The 13,865-nt window shown below is 37.5% G+C and overlaps 1 protein-coding gene across 7 annotated transcripts in view; it reads right to left on the bottom strand.

Annotated features, from left to right (window-relative positions):
- The window catches only part of DAPK1 (death associated protein kinase 1), a 232,659-nt gene that overhangs the window by 95,317 nt on the left and 123,477 nt on the right, over nt 1-13,865 (bottom strand). The window contains exon 1 of one of the 7 annotated variants that reach the window (XM_072596960.1): nt 2,719-6,897. The exons of the other annotated variants lie outside the window; for them this stretch is intronic. The gene's annotated coding sequence lies outside the window, so the exon portion shown is untranslated. Of the gene's footprint in view, nt 1-2,718; nt 6,898-13,865 lie in introns of those variants that run through there. 7 annotated transcript variants of the gene reach the window in all.

Genomic DNA, 13,865 nt, shown 5'->3' on the forward strand with positions numbered 1-13,865 from the left:
AGAGTTGGGGAGATAATAAATCCCAAGTAAAACAAACTTCAATTTTAGATGTAGATCATAGATCATTGCCATTCAGTTGTTTCAGTCACATCTGACTCTTTGTGATCCTATTTGGGGTTTTCTTGGCAAAGACACTGGAACGGTTTGCCATTTCCTTCTCCAGCCCATTTTATAGATGAGGGTCACACAGCTAGTTAAGAGTCTGTGGCCAGATTTAAACTCAGGTCTGCCCCACTCCAGGTCCAACACATTATACGCTGCACCACCTAGCTGCTCCTATGTAGATCAAAAGGAGAGATGTAAAGGGTAGAAATAAAGAGTAACAATCAATAGTCAAGTCAGGGTGAAGAAAAAAGGGGCAGGAGTAGGATGACTGTTTCGTTTGGCTATTCTAATGTGGACTACACTCTTTTTTTATTTCTTCATTCTCTAATTCTCTGTAAAGAGGAGGCAGGGGACAAAAAGAAGAAAAGGTATAACAAGATAAAGAAGACTGAAAAAACATTTATGACTGTCATAATTGTAAATGAGATAAACTCACCCTTCAAATAGAGGAGGAAAGTGGAATAAAGTACAAGGCAGAATCCAACAACATATTGTTTGCAAGAAACCTGCTTGCAACATAAAAAATGTACACAGAGTAAAAATGAGAGATTAGAGAAGAATATATCATGGCACAGGTGATTTTTTTTTTAAAAGTAGGAGCAACAATGATCTCAGGCAAGGTAACAGTAAAAATAGATATGGTTAAAATACACAAGCAGGGAAACTACTTATGCTTATAGCCACCAAAGATAATGAATTAGCAATCTATACCATAGCACCAAACAGTATAGCATCTGAATACTTGGGGTACAATGTGGCAACACAGCAACATTTTTGAGATGGAGACAAAGCAGCCCTTACAGGAAAATTTATATCACTAAACATTTTCATTAACGTGAGAGGAAAGAACAGATAAATGAATTGACCATAAAACAAAAATCTCCTCCCACCCCCACCACATCTCAAAGTAACAAATAAAAAACTGAGTAGTAATCACAAAAAAAGGGGCACAGTGGATAGAGTGCCAGGCATGGAATGAAGACTCTCCTTTGTGAGTTCAGATCTGGCCTCAGGCACATATTAGCTGTATGACCCTGGGCAAGTCACTTAGCCCTGTTTGCCTCAGTTTCTCATCTGTAAAATGAGCTGGACAAGGAAATAGCAAACTACTGAATTATCTTTGTCTAGAAAACACCAAAAGAGGTCCTGAAAAGTTGGACATGATGAAAAATGACTGAACAACAACCCCCAAAATAAGCATCTAAAAATGAAGACAAAATTGAAAAAAAAAATGAAAAGCATTGATAAATAAAAAGAGAATTTTTCTTGAGGAGGTAACAAATAAATAAGACACACTATTAATTAATCTGACTTTAAAAAGAAGAGAAAATCAAAATTTTCAAAATTTAAAAATGAAAAATTTAACAACAGAAAAAGAGGAAATAAAGGTATTATTGGAAACTATTTCTCCAAATCAACAAGATTTCAAAAATTCAAATGAATGAATGCTTGGAAAAAATAAAATGCTCAAGATTAAAAGGACAATATAGAACTTAGCTCAATCTCAGTAAAAGAAATTAAATAAGTAAACGGTAAATAGACATTAACAGGCAGTTTTTAAAAGAAAAGTAAACAAATGCTACAAAGTTACTGATAATAAGAGAAATACAAATTAAAACACTGAAATTTTATTTAACAACTATTGGACTGGCAAAGATAACCAAAAATAAAGTGACAATCTTTGAAGTATCTATGGGACGATAGGCAATTTGGAGCTATATCCCAAAACTCTGCCCATATACCTTTTGTTCTGGAGATAGTGTGACTAAGAATACCTAAGAATAGTGTGCCTTTAAATGACCTTCAAAGAGGTCAAAGAGAGAAATGACCCTTTTTTTCCCTACAAAAAATATTTATGGCAGCCCCTCTTTGCTTTAACAAAGAACCGGAAATAATGTTAGTATCTATCAGCTGGCAATGGCTGAACAAACTGCTAAAGGAATATGATGGTCTAGTATTACATACTTAAGAAATAATGTGGTATATGAATGTAATAGAATATTATTGTGCTATAAGAAATGATGAACAGGAAGACTTCAGAGAGGCCTGGAAAGACTTATATGAACTGATGCTGAGTGAAAGGAGCAGAACCAGGAGAACACTGCCCATAGTAAAAACTACAGTGTGCAAGGAATTTTTCTGGTAGACTTAGCCCTTCACAGCAATGCAAGGACCTAAAACACTCCCAGTGAACTCTTCAGGCAAAACGCCTTCCATATCCAGAAAAAGAACTATGGAATTGGATCGCAAAATGAAGCAGGATATTTTCTCTTGTGCTATGTTTTGTTTTGGTTTGATTTTTCCCACAGTTTCTCCCATTCATTTTAATTCTTCTATGCAATATAAGCAATGTGGAAATGTGTTTAATTGTCTGTTCTTCCATCTCTCTTCTAACTTTAGATATATGAGTGCTGGCTGCCTTTCTGGGCTATTGTCCCTTGTACTACTCTCTGACTCTGATGGGGTTGTCTATGAGAATGTGATGAATGTTCTCATTTGCACTGCCTTGCCACTGTCTTCTATGAACACATTCTTCAGCATGTTATATAGAAAGAATGTGTACTGACCCTGACTCAACTTTTGTGAGCTTTGCCCCATTTCAATCTTACTCACAGTTACGCCTCATCCCACTGAGCTGAATTGCACGCGTCTTCTCCTGCGTCCGCTTCTCGGATCCGCTTTCTGGAGGACTCGGTGAGGCAGACAGGCTACTGTCTCCTGTCGTGCTCAGGTATCGGCCTTTGACCCTGTCCTGATAGCTCCTGTACACTGTCTAGGCTTCTGGAGAGCCTGACTCACTTAGTGGGGACTGAGGGACCTGATTCCCTCAGCTGAGATTCCTGAGGGACCTAATTTCCCTCGGCTGAGTTTCTTAAGGGACCTAATTTCCCTTGGCTGAGCTTCCTGCTCCTTCCTCCCTGCTTGTGGCTCCACGTTGGTGGGTGCCAAGTTGCTATTGGCCCCATGTTGGTGGGCGCCAAGTTGCTATGGCCCCATGTTGGTGGGCACCAAGTTGCTATGGTTACAGCATAGCTTACCGAGAGGAGCAAGTCTTATGCCTGGCCAGCAGGCTGCTCGTCCTCCTGTAGAGCTCGCGAGTAAGAGAATGAGGCGGGAGAGCGGGTCAGTGAAGCAACTCCGATTTATTCAAGCAAGCACTCTGATTATATAGTCTCTGCCAGCTAGCCCAGTGAACCATGGTAACACACATAAACAAAACTGAAGCTATAGTAATGAACACAAGCTGGAACTATACTGACAACAACAAACCAGGGGTGGGGCCGTCCCTTCCAGCGCCATCTTGTTCACCCTTCCCTGCTCCAGACTCAGTTTACCTGATGTCCATCAGTGTGGTGTCCCAGATGGTGTGGCGGTCAGTGCCCCTTACATTTAATAAGAATGTATATGTAGAACCCACTCTTAGGGAGGGAGGGGGGAAAGGAGGGAGGAAAAAGGAGAAAATCTAAGACTTACGGAAATATTTGTAGAAAACTGAAAACAAATAAATTAATGATAATAATAATAAAAAAGAAATAATGAAGGAAAAAGTTCTAGAAAGTCTGGGAATACTTGTATGAACTGATGCAGAGTAAAGAAAGCAGAACCAGAATTACTTCTACAATAACTACAATGACATAAGTGAAAATGTGATGGCTTTAAGAATGAGAGTCCCTACAAGAACCTATTCCAATTGCAGAGGATTAACAAAACATATTTTCCATTTCTTGGAAGAAAAGTGATAGACTAGAAATGTAAAATGAGCAGTATACAGATAGTTATAATAGAAAACAGCTTTTCAAAATTACTTAGTTTTGGCATAGTCTATTATTTGGACTTGTCCTCTTGAGATTTAAGCAACTCCTTAATTTTTGCTCCTATTTCATCTAATAGTGGGTTCTTTTTTGAGAAAATCAGGGTTAAGTGACTTGCCCAAGTTCACACAGTTAGTAAGTATCTAAGGCCAAATTTGAACTCAGGCCCTTCTGACTCCAGGGCTGGTGCTCTATCCACTGCACCACTTCCTATCCCTCTAATCTAGTTTTAAGAAGGAAATTATCACACTGATCTGTAATAAAAAGTGTAACATGGACTTGAGTATCTTACTGACAAAAAGCAATGTGAAATCATTGCCCAGAACCTAGGACCTGTTTCCAATTCTGTTATGATATGGTACTATCAGGTAATAAAAAACATTCAGATCTTCAGTTTATTTCGTGTATACTCATCGTCTGCCCATTTTTGTGGTCAGCATTATGCATAACAAAGCATTTCCAGCATGTGGGATTATGGTATTTCAGGTGTGTTCTAATATAGCTTGCATGTTTGTGATATTGGAACATAAAGAAACACCATTGCCTTCCCTTTCCTTCCATGCCAAGCTGACCCTCACAATAGTTATGGACAGGTCCTGAAACTATGCTATCCTGCCTATTTCTTAGATCTATAGGAGTGATTATACTGGCCAAGGTGTGAACCTCAACCAATGGTATCACTAGAGACCAGTGCTGACCTGGCAGAGGCTTTTTAGGCTTCTAGAGCAGTTTCAAGGCCCCTAAAGTGCCTGCTGTACCTCGCCCTGGCTGATGTAGCCTTACCTTGCTCCTCTTCTCATCCACACCCCAACCCTCACCTTAACATTGGCTGGGCTTAACTACTATTGCTTTTATTATTGCTTAATGTCACTCATCTCCCATTTTACCCAAAAGAAATAGCCAATGAACATTTTTTTTCACCCACCCTGATGGTTTTAAGGCTGAAATTGGAGAATCAATGTGTTGTACATTACGTTGAGCATGATAGGTTCTTAAATTTTTTTTGAGGTAAAATGAAATTAGATTACATCACTGCAAATAATAATTATTTGAAAACACTAACAATCTCTGATTTAGTTCATGTTCAGTTTACCTCTATTGATGCAGGTGGAGGTAGCATGGAATAGTGGACTTGGGTTCAATTTAGAATCTGAAAGACCTGGGTTCAAATGCCATTTCAGATAAATCCTAGTAGTGTGACACTGGGAAAGTCACTTTCCTCTGTAGGCCTCAGTTTGCTCAACTATAAAACAAGGGGAATGAACTCTATAACTGCTGAGGTTCCTTCCACCTCTAAATCTATGGTTCAGTAACTTCCATAAAATGATGTAAAGTCAAACAAAAGACTTTAAGTGAAGCAGGGTCAATAAAAAGTCAGGAAAATTAATTCTTGCTTTGTAGCTCACATAACAATTTTATTACTAACTAAAGTAAATACATATCCACAGGACCAATAAGAAAAGTCAATAAAAAATAAATTAATCTAGCATTATTCAGTCTGGAATTCTCTAAGATTGTAATTTCCTTATTAAAAGATAATAGATACTATAAGACATACAATACTTAGAAGGATCTTTTGATTCATGCTAATTATTAAGGTGGTTCTAGAGCAGGGGCTCTTAATCTAAAAGGGTATAATGGATAAACCCTCTGAGAGATTTCAAGGGTTGTGTGAACTTGAGTGGTAAAATACATCTTTCATTTTACTAACAGAAATTTAATATTTCCTTTAAATACGAATTTTAAAAAAAACCCTAACTCTAGTCTCATAGCTATGTTTTACCAGATTGCCGAAAGGGTTTATGATACCAAAAGGTTATGAACTCTTTCTATAGCACTACATTAATGAATAAATAAGTACTGACTGTTTCTAATCTGTCATGTGGACAGGGGCCATCTTGAATTCCATTTCCCCAAGTTATTTGCAAGTCCTTCTAAGGTTTGTAGTACAACAATTATTATTATCCTTTATTTTCTCTTATTTGTCTGGCTAGTCCTTAGCAGTTTCATTTGTTGGGTCACCATTCATATCCTATCCCCCTTGTGTAGGTGAACCACAGGGCTCTTTCTCCTGGTATCTCTCTGCTTCCATATTCTGTCTCAGTGATCTCATCAGATGCCATGGGTAAATACCCTCATCTCTATGCTGCTGACTCCTAGATCTATATATCTAGCCAATGATGCACTACAGGCAGCTTGTACCAGCTCATTAAAGTCAATTATTACATTTTCAGTGTAAGCACTGACATCTCAGAATTCAATAAATGATAAAAACCAGGGCTTGATTATTGTGCTACTGACTGTTTAGACTTAGGTATGTGATGGAGAAAATAATAATAAGGCAGATAAACTTAACAGTGTGTTGTGCATACATTTTCCACCAAGAACCAGTTGTTAAAATTTAAAAGCATATCCCTATATCTACTCCTAGTTACTCTCCTGAGTTTGAATTCAACATAATCAACTTCCTAGTGGTCATGTCTAAATGGGTGTCCTGCAGGAATCTAAAAATAAACAGGCTCAAAACAGAAATTATTATGTTCTTCCTTCGCCACTCCATCTCTGTCACCAACACTCCCCTCTTTCCAACATTCAATTCCAATAAACATTTATTAAGCACCTACTATGTGCCAGGCACTGTGCTAAGCACTAGGCAAAAGACAGTCCCTGCCTTCAAGGAGTTTATAATCTAATGGGAGGACACTCTGCAAGCAAATATATACAAAGGAAACGAGATACACAGATAGACAGACAGACAGAGAGATAGACAGATAGAGATGTCTATATATAGAGAGATATCTCTCTCTATATATACGTACATATATATATATGATAATCTATAAATAATCAAAAGATGGATGGTTTCTTTTAAATACCAACTAAAATCCCACCTCCTACAGAAAGCCAGGGAGTAAGTGAGAGGTAGGATTTTATTTATTCTATTAATTTATTAGAGTTTTCAACATTCATTTCCACAAGATTTTGAGTCCCAAGTTTTCTCCCCATCCCTTCCCTCCCTCCCACCCCAAGATGGCATGCATTCTGATTATCCCTTCTCTAGCCTGTCCTCCCTTCTATCCCCTCCCCTCTAATCCCCTTCCCCTTTACTTTCTTGTAGGACAAAATAAATTTCTATACATTACTGCCTGTATGTCTCATTTCTCAGATGCATGTAAAAACAATTTTTAACATTTGTTTTTAAAATTTTGAGTTACAAATTGTCTCCCTTCTTCCTTTGCCACCCATCCTCACTGAGAAGGCAAACAATTCAACATAGGTTATACATGTGTAGTTATGCAAAACACTTTCATAATAGTCAATAGATATTTCCCTCCAACCTATCCCGTCCCCCACTTATTCTATTTTCTCCTTTGATCCTGTGGAGCTGGGATTTTAGTTGGGATTTAAAAGAAGCCAGGGAGTAAAGTAGTTGGGGTGGAAGAGGAAAAGCATTCCAGAGATGGGGGACAGCCAGAGAGAAGGCCTGGAGCTGAGAGATAGAATGTCTTATTCATGGAATTGGTAGAAATCCAATGTAACTGGCAGAAGAGTATATGCTGGGGAATAAGCTAGTGTCTTGAGGCATGAATTGTATTCAAGTCTTCTGATTCTTAAATCCATTGCATTATCCACTATGCTACCTGTCTAGAGGGAAGATTGCAGAGCACACCTTGTAAGATCCTGGACAATACAGATTCATTTTTATGCTGCCTGTCTGTTGTAAAGGATATATTTTGCTAAGCAATAAGTAGAAATCAATTAAGCTGAAGACTTTTACAGATCTCCTTAAAACTTATACTTATAATGTCAAAATATGTTTATATGAATTTGAGAGAATTATTGCAGTAGGGTTAACTAATTTCCATGAGTTATGTGGATTAAGACCAACGTTACTTAACTAATAGAGATTTGGCCTCAGAAAATAAAACAAAATCACTGTTGGAAAATGTGAGCTCCTTCAAGGCAAGGATTGCTTTACTTTTATGCTTTCATCTTAATAATACCGAACACCATTGTGCTTACTGATACTATGCACATATTTAAATACAACTCCATGGCTAACTAAGGTGATTAAATTAAGGGATCCACGAGTATCAAGTGATAGAAATTATTATTTTTCCACAAAGTCATAGTTTAATGCATATTACTATGACTACGACTACGACTATGGCTACGACTACTACATTTATTAACACTTTGAGGTCTGCAAAATGCTTTATAAAAATAATCTCATTTGATCTTCAAGAAAAGCTAATCTGGCTTCATTAGCTGTGTGACCCTGGGCAGGCCACTCAGCCTCTGTCTCAGTTTACTGGACTGTAAAATGGGAATAATAATAGCACCAACTTCTCAGGGTTACTGTAATAATTATATAATAATAATTAATAATAATATTAATTATTAAATATCAACAATAATAATAAATGAGACAATATTTGTAAAGTCCAGTGTATACGATAGGTACTTAATAAATTCTTGTCTCCTCACTAGGCCACCTGGCTGTCTATGTTTTTTGAAAAAGCAACAAGAAAACTTAAGTGATTTAGAACTCATTTGAGAATTCTTACCAGACTTCATTGGAATGAGTCAATTTATTTAAGTTTCATGGCAATACACACCACTTATACCTCACAAATCATAAGTCAACAACAATTCTGAATGGAGGTCAAATGCTATTAAGGTAAATGACAGAAGGGGAAACCAAAGGAAAGAGGTTTAATGAGTAGCTAAAAGGTTCCTAACCTTGGACTCAAAACATCTTTGACTTTTCTGCCATGGGCTACTACACTAGGCATAGCCAATTAACTGCCAAGTATTGTTGAATCCACTTCTACAACAACCCTTATATCTACCCCCCTTCTCTATACTCATATAGCCTGGACCAGGGTTGGGGAACATGTGACCTTCTAGGTCCTTGGCTGTGGCCTTTTGACTGAGTCCAAGCTTTTAGAGCAAATCCTTTTATTAAGGGTATTTGTTCTGTGAGGTTTGGATTTGGTCAAAGGACTGCTCTCGAGGACCAAGAAGGCTATATGTGGTCCTGAGGCTGCAGGTTCCCCTACCCTGAGACCTGGACTATAATAACAGACTCCTAATTTTGTCTCCCTCCCTCAAAAATCTATCTCCAATAAGCATCTTCATGTAGCTAACAAAGTGATCTTCCAAAAGCAGAGGTATGACCATATTATTTCCGCTAGTCAATAAACTCCAGTAGCTATATATTGTCTCTAGGATTATAAGCAAAATCCACTATGGCATTTCAAATCCATCATAACCTGGCTCCAAATGACCTTTCCAGCTTTATTATAAATTACTCCAACTGCACCCCTGCCCGCCCTTCACATGTTCTGTGGTCCAGATAAACTGGCCTTTCTGCTGTTTCATTTATACAGAAATCTATCTTGTTTCCACGTTACTTTATACACGGATTTCTGTCCCCCATGCCTGTACTCTCTCCACATTTCTACTTCTTAGAAGCTCCAAGTTCTTCCAAAACTCAGCTGAAATGCCATTTCCTACATAAGGTTTTTTCCTGAGTTCCCTAGTTACAAATGCAAATCAATGTATAATTTGTATGTAGAGTTTAACTATGTAGAGTTTAACAAAATGTAACTAGTTATTATTGTGAAATATGCTTCACCAAGTTACAATGTATTTATATTGTACATATACTGTATATACTTATATATGTATACATAATGTGTATATGTACGTATGAGTGTGTGTATTCTGTCTCTCTCTCTCTCTCTCTCTCTCTCTCTCTCTCTCTCTCTCTCTCTCTCTCTCTCTCTCTCTCTCTCCCTTGATACATTTTAAACTTCTTGATGGCAAGAACTGTTTAAATTTCCTCATTGTAGCCACAGAGCCTTGCAAAGTACCTGCCACATAGTATCAATCCATGTATCAATTATGGGTTGCTTTTTTATTTAATTGGATGCTTCAGTCTAAGAACTGTTGTATTCTAATGCAACTACACAATTCTGAGCCAAGGCTAGACAAATAGCAGCTCAAACAGATTCACAGAATTGGCAAACTCCTTTTATCTGGGGGATGGTGGTGGTAGTGGTTTTATGTCCACAATTGGCACAGTAGTCAGGATCAGATTCTGCCTACAACTTTATCTGTACAGGCAGCAACAAACACCCAGGCAGATATCCAAATGTTAAGATTTCACAGCAGAACTCTGGTGAAACATTCCCAGTGTCACCCTCGGCCCTCAGTCCCATTCAACTGCACACAAGGGACAGGAAAAAAGACTGAAAAAGGTTATAATTAAATTAGAGTACTGAAAAGGTCCACAAAGTTTATCTAATCCAACTCCTTGGTTTTTTTTTAAATGAAGAAACTGAGGTTCTGAGAGATTAATTCATCTAGTCACAATGCTAACTAGCAAAATAGCTGGGATCATAACCCACATTTCATGACTGTAGGATCTACTACATGAAACTTTCTATTTAATTCCATTTATTCAGAATTTTAGAATGTGATTTCATCTGTGTGGGTATAATTTCCAATGAAGCAGACTAAAACTGTTCTCTACCTAAATTAATAATCTGTGTGGATTTCTTAGAAGAGGAGAAGGCCCATTAGGAAAGCCAAAAAATATACTTCTTGGTGACCAACTTAGTGATGAGACTCTTCCAACTTAGTTACTTGGGTCTAAAGAAAATGGACACACACACACACACACACACACACACACACACACACATATGTATAAAATCTATGGTGGGCTAGAGTGAGGAAGTTCAAGTTTTTCTAGCTCATAAGACTTACCAGTGCTTAAACTAAAATAAACTTCAAGAACTTCAAAGTTGTTTGTACATAAGGGATTCTTAACCTGAGGTCTATAAACTTACTTAGAAAATATTTTGAATGACTAATACAATTGCATATGTATAACCTATATCAGATTGCATACCATCTGAGGGAAGGGGAGGGATAGAAGTTGGGACTTAAAACTTTTAAAAAATGTTAAAAATTGGGGGTTTTTTACATGTAATTGGGGAGAATAAAATATTTAAAATAAAGATACTTTGATAACTATATTTCAGTACAATTGGTTTCCTTTGTAACTCCCATGTATTTTACTTTACACATTTAAAAAAATATGATTCTGAGAAAAGAACTATCAGCTTCATCAGACTGCCTAAGAGAGTCCAACCTTTTAACATATTTCAGTAACATAAAAGGACCTATTCTTTATATCAAGATGAGGAATCAGATTAGGAGAGGATATTCAACTGAAATGGGAAGAAAAAAAAGGATGCAAAACTAACTACTGTCTCTTAAAATTCTTCCCACATTAGAGTCAAATTCAGTTGGTAAGGCCCAATTGCATCCAGAGCCACAATTAGTAACTAATTATAGAAGAGAATTCAAGTTAAGGCAGCTTCATCAAACACCCAAAGTAAAGAGGTCTAGGTAAGCACAGAGTTAACAGAAGGCAGCTGCTGACATTTAATCTCACCTGCATAACAGTCTCACTGCATGGATCCCAAAGATCATGAATACAAGTAGACCATAATAATACCTACTTGCCTAGCACTTAACTCACGGAACACTCTCACACACATTTTTGTATTTGAGATATTTGTCTACTTACGTCCTATTGCCCACCAAATAATGTCTAAATCTCTTCATCTGTCATTCAATTTAATCTGTCAGCTCTGGATGAATGATCTTATGATCCTACATCTCTAACTCTCTCCCTTTACTATACAAATCCTCTTCTCTAACCCAAGACCATGTAATCCAACAAATGAGTGCTGGATTTGGAGAAGAGATTTGAATACTAGGGTTTGAAGGGTTTGAATACTAGCTCTGCCACTGACTACATGTATACATTTGGGCAAGTCACTAACCTGTCTGAACCCCCCATTTCCTCATCTTTAAAATCAAAGCACTAACTTTATCCTACCGAGGAAAAAGAAAGCTATGATCTAGTTTACTCCCGTAAACATACAGATTTAATGAAAGATTTCTATATTGACACTGGTGGGGAGGGGCTAACAGTGATTTCAGAAGGCATAAAATCAGGCTTCATTTCAGCACTTTGGTCAAATTAAAACAGTGACAACAACCAGCATCTCAGGTATGAAAAATAGAGATTTTTTTCCCCTAATGAACAAATGAAATAACTCATCATTTATGGCTGCTTCTGAGATGTGGGGAAATTTGAAAGGATAGCTCTTGAAATGTATTTCAATACATAAGACACCAAAGAGTCTCTGTACAAAGGCCAAGCCAAGATACAGAATATCCTTCTGACAAGGGGTCACTAAGGGTTAGTCTGCAAAGTATCAGATGTAGGTATGGTTTTAGATCTCCTTATCTTCATGATAAGAAAAGGAGAGGAATAAACTACACACAGACTCAGCAAGGACATGAAGGTATAAATGGTGACCCAGAACAGAAGCTTTGAGTTTACATGGCCATATCTTATGGGATTTGCATGCAAATATCTCTCCAGTTCTTGCTCCCAATGAAGAATTTCCTAGGAATACCAGAATTAGTTTGTGCTAAGTGAAAAGGGAAAGGACTTGATCCAGGAATTCATTCATCCAGGAACTCCACTTTCTTGTCTAAAAACTCCTGTTTCTTGGTCATGTCCTTCCCACTGCTACCAGCTAATGTATCTGTAACTCCTGGCTTCACCCAGAAACTCCTCATCACATCACTACTGCTTCTATGAGATGCCATTTTTGGTGCCAATGTGGTTCCCTCCTCTCATGGGTTCAAATGATACCTTAATACCCATGGTTCACTGGAAGGAATACAAGACTTCCCTGTAGGGAACATGAATCAGTGTGTGCCTAATGAGTTTCTCTCTGACCATCTCATTTTTGATTCTCCCAATATATGTCTCTCTAGTTCTTGTTCTCCTTTCAAAAGCCAGTATGACAAGCTCAGTTATAACTAGCCATCATGTATTTTTCATCCTCAAAAGTATTATATTATTAAAGGGCCAACAACTACCCAAGGCAAAACATTTATATTTCATTGTGAAGACATCATCAATCCCAGAACAATGGCATATCTATGTTGACTTCATTAATGAGGTTTAACCCTTCACAAGGAATTAATTTTGTCAAGGAAAAATCACATAGAGGTCTTAGAATCCTTTATATTCATCTCTCATTAGAAAAAAAAAAAGGACTTACATAAAAAAAGGTCAATGTGAAAATATTTCACTTTCACATACATATTTGTTACAAGGATTTTGCTTCCCCCCTCCCCAAACTGGGAGAGAAGTGGAGAGAAAATAATTTTGTTAATTTAAAAAAACCTTAAATTTTAAAAACTTTTTTAGTCCCTATAAATTAAACCAAAATAACACTGTCACAGTTCACAGGCATCCCCTCCCAAATAAAGATTCCTTTCTGAGGGTCCAAACCTCCCTTTACTGGAGAGGTCTTCTTTATCACTTAGTCTCAAACCCAACATATTGTATAAAGAACCTTTAATCTCATACCTCTTCTGTTGTCTCACAAGGTTCTATCTAAATTTGGCTGTGTCCAGTGCAAAAGCTTAGCCTCCCACCCCCCAAATAAAATAAATCCCTGACAATTTTGTTATCCGAATGCAAAGTCAAGGGGTCCAACTTATCCCTTGCTATAATAGCTTTCCTCTCTGGATGTAAAAGATCAAAAAAGTTCTGGATGAGCTTCCAGGATATAAAATGTGTGATAAAATCCTGGACCAAGCCAGGAACTACAGGATCTTGAGCAGCAATGGAGTAGTGTGTAGGTAGAGTCAAAAGAACTTCTGGGTCATACAGTAGCCAGAGTTAAGATTTGACAAGGAACAGCACAATGGGAAGGAACAAATTCAGACCTTGTCTTTCCCTAATACTGTGAGTTTCCTGGACTGTGCAGGTACAGCAGGAAGGAAAAAGAATCAACTCTCTAGAGTCCATGCAGGCTTTCAACTCTAGCACCTATGGAT

Source organism: Notamacropus eugenii, chromosome 3 (genome assembly GCF_028372415.1).
Source record: "Notamacropus eugenii isolate mMacEug1 chromosome 3, mMacEug1.pri_v2, whole genome shotgun sequence".
Classification (NCBI taxonomy): domain Eukaryota; kingdom Metazoa; phylum Chordata; class Mammalia; order Diprotodontia; family Macropodidae; genus Notamacropus; species Notamacropus eugenii.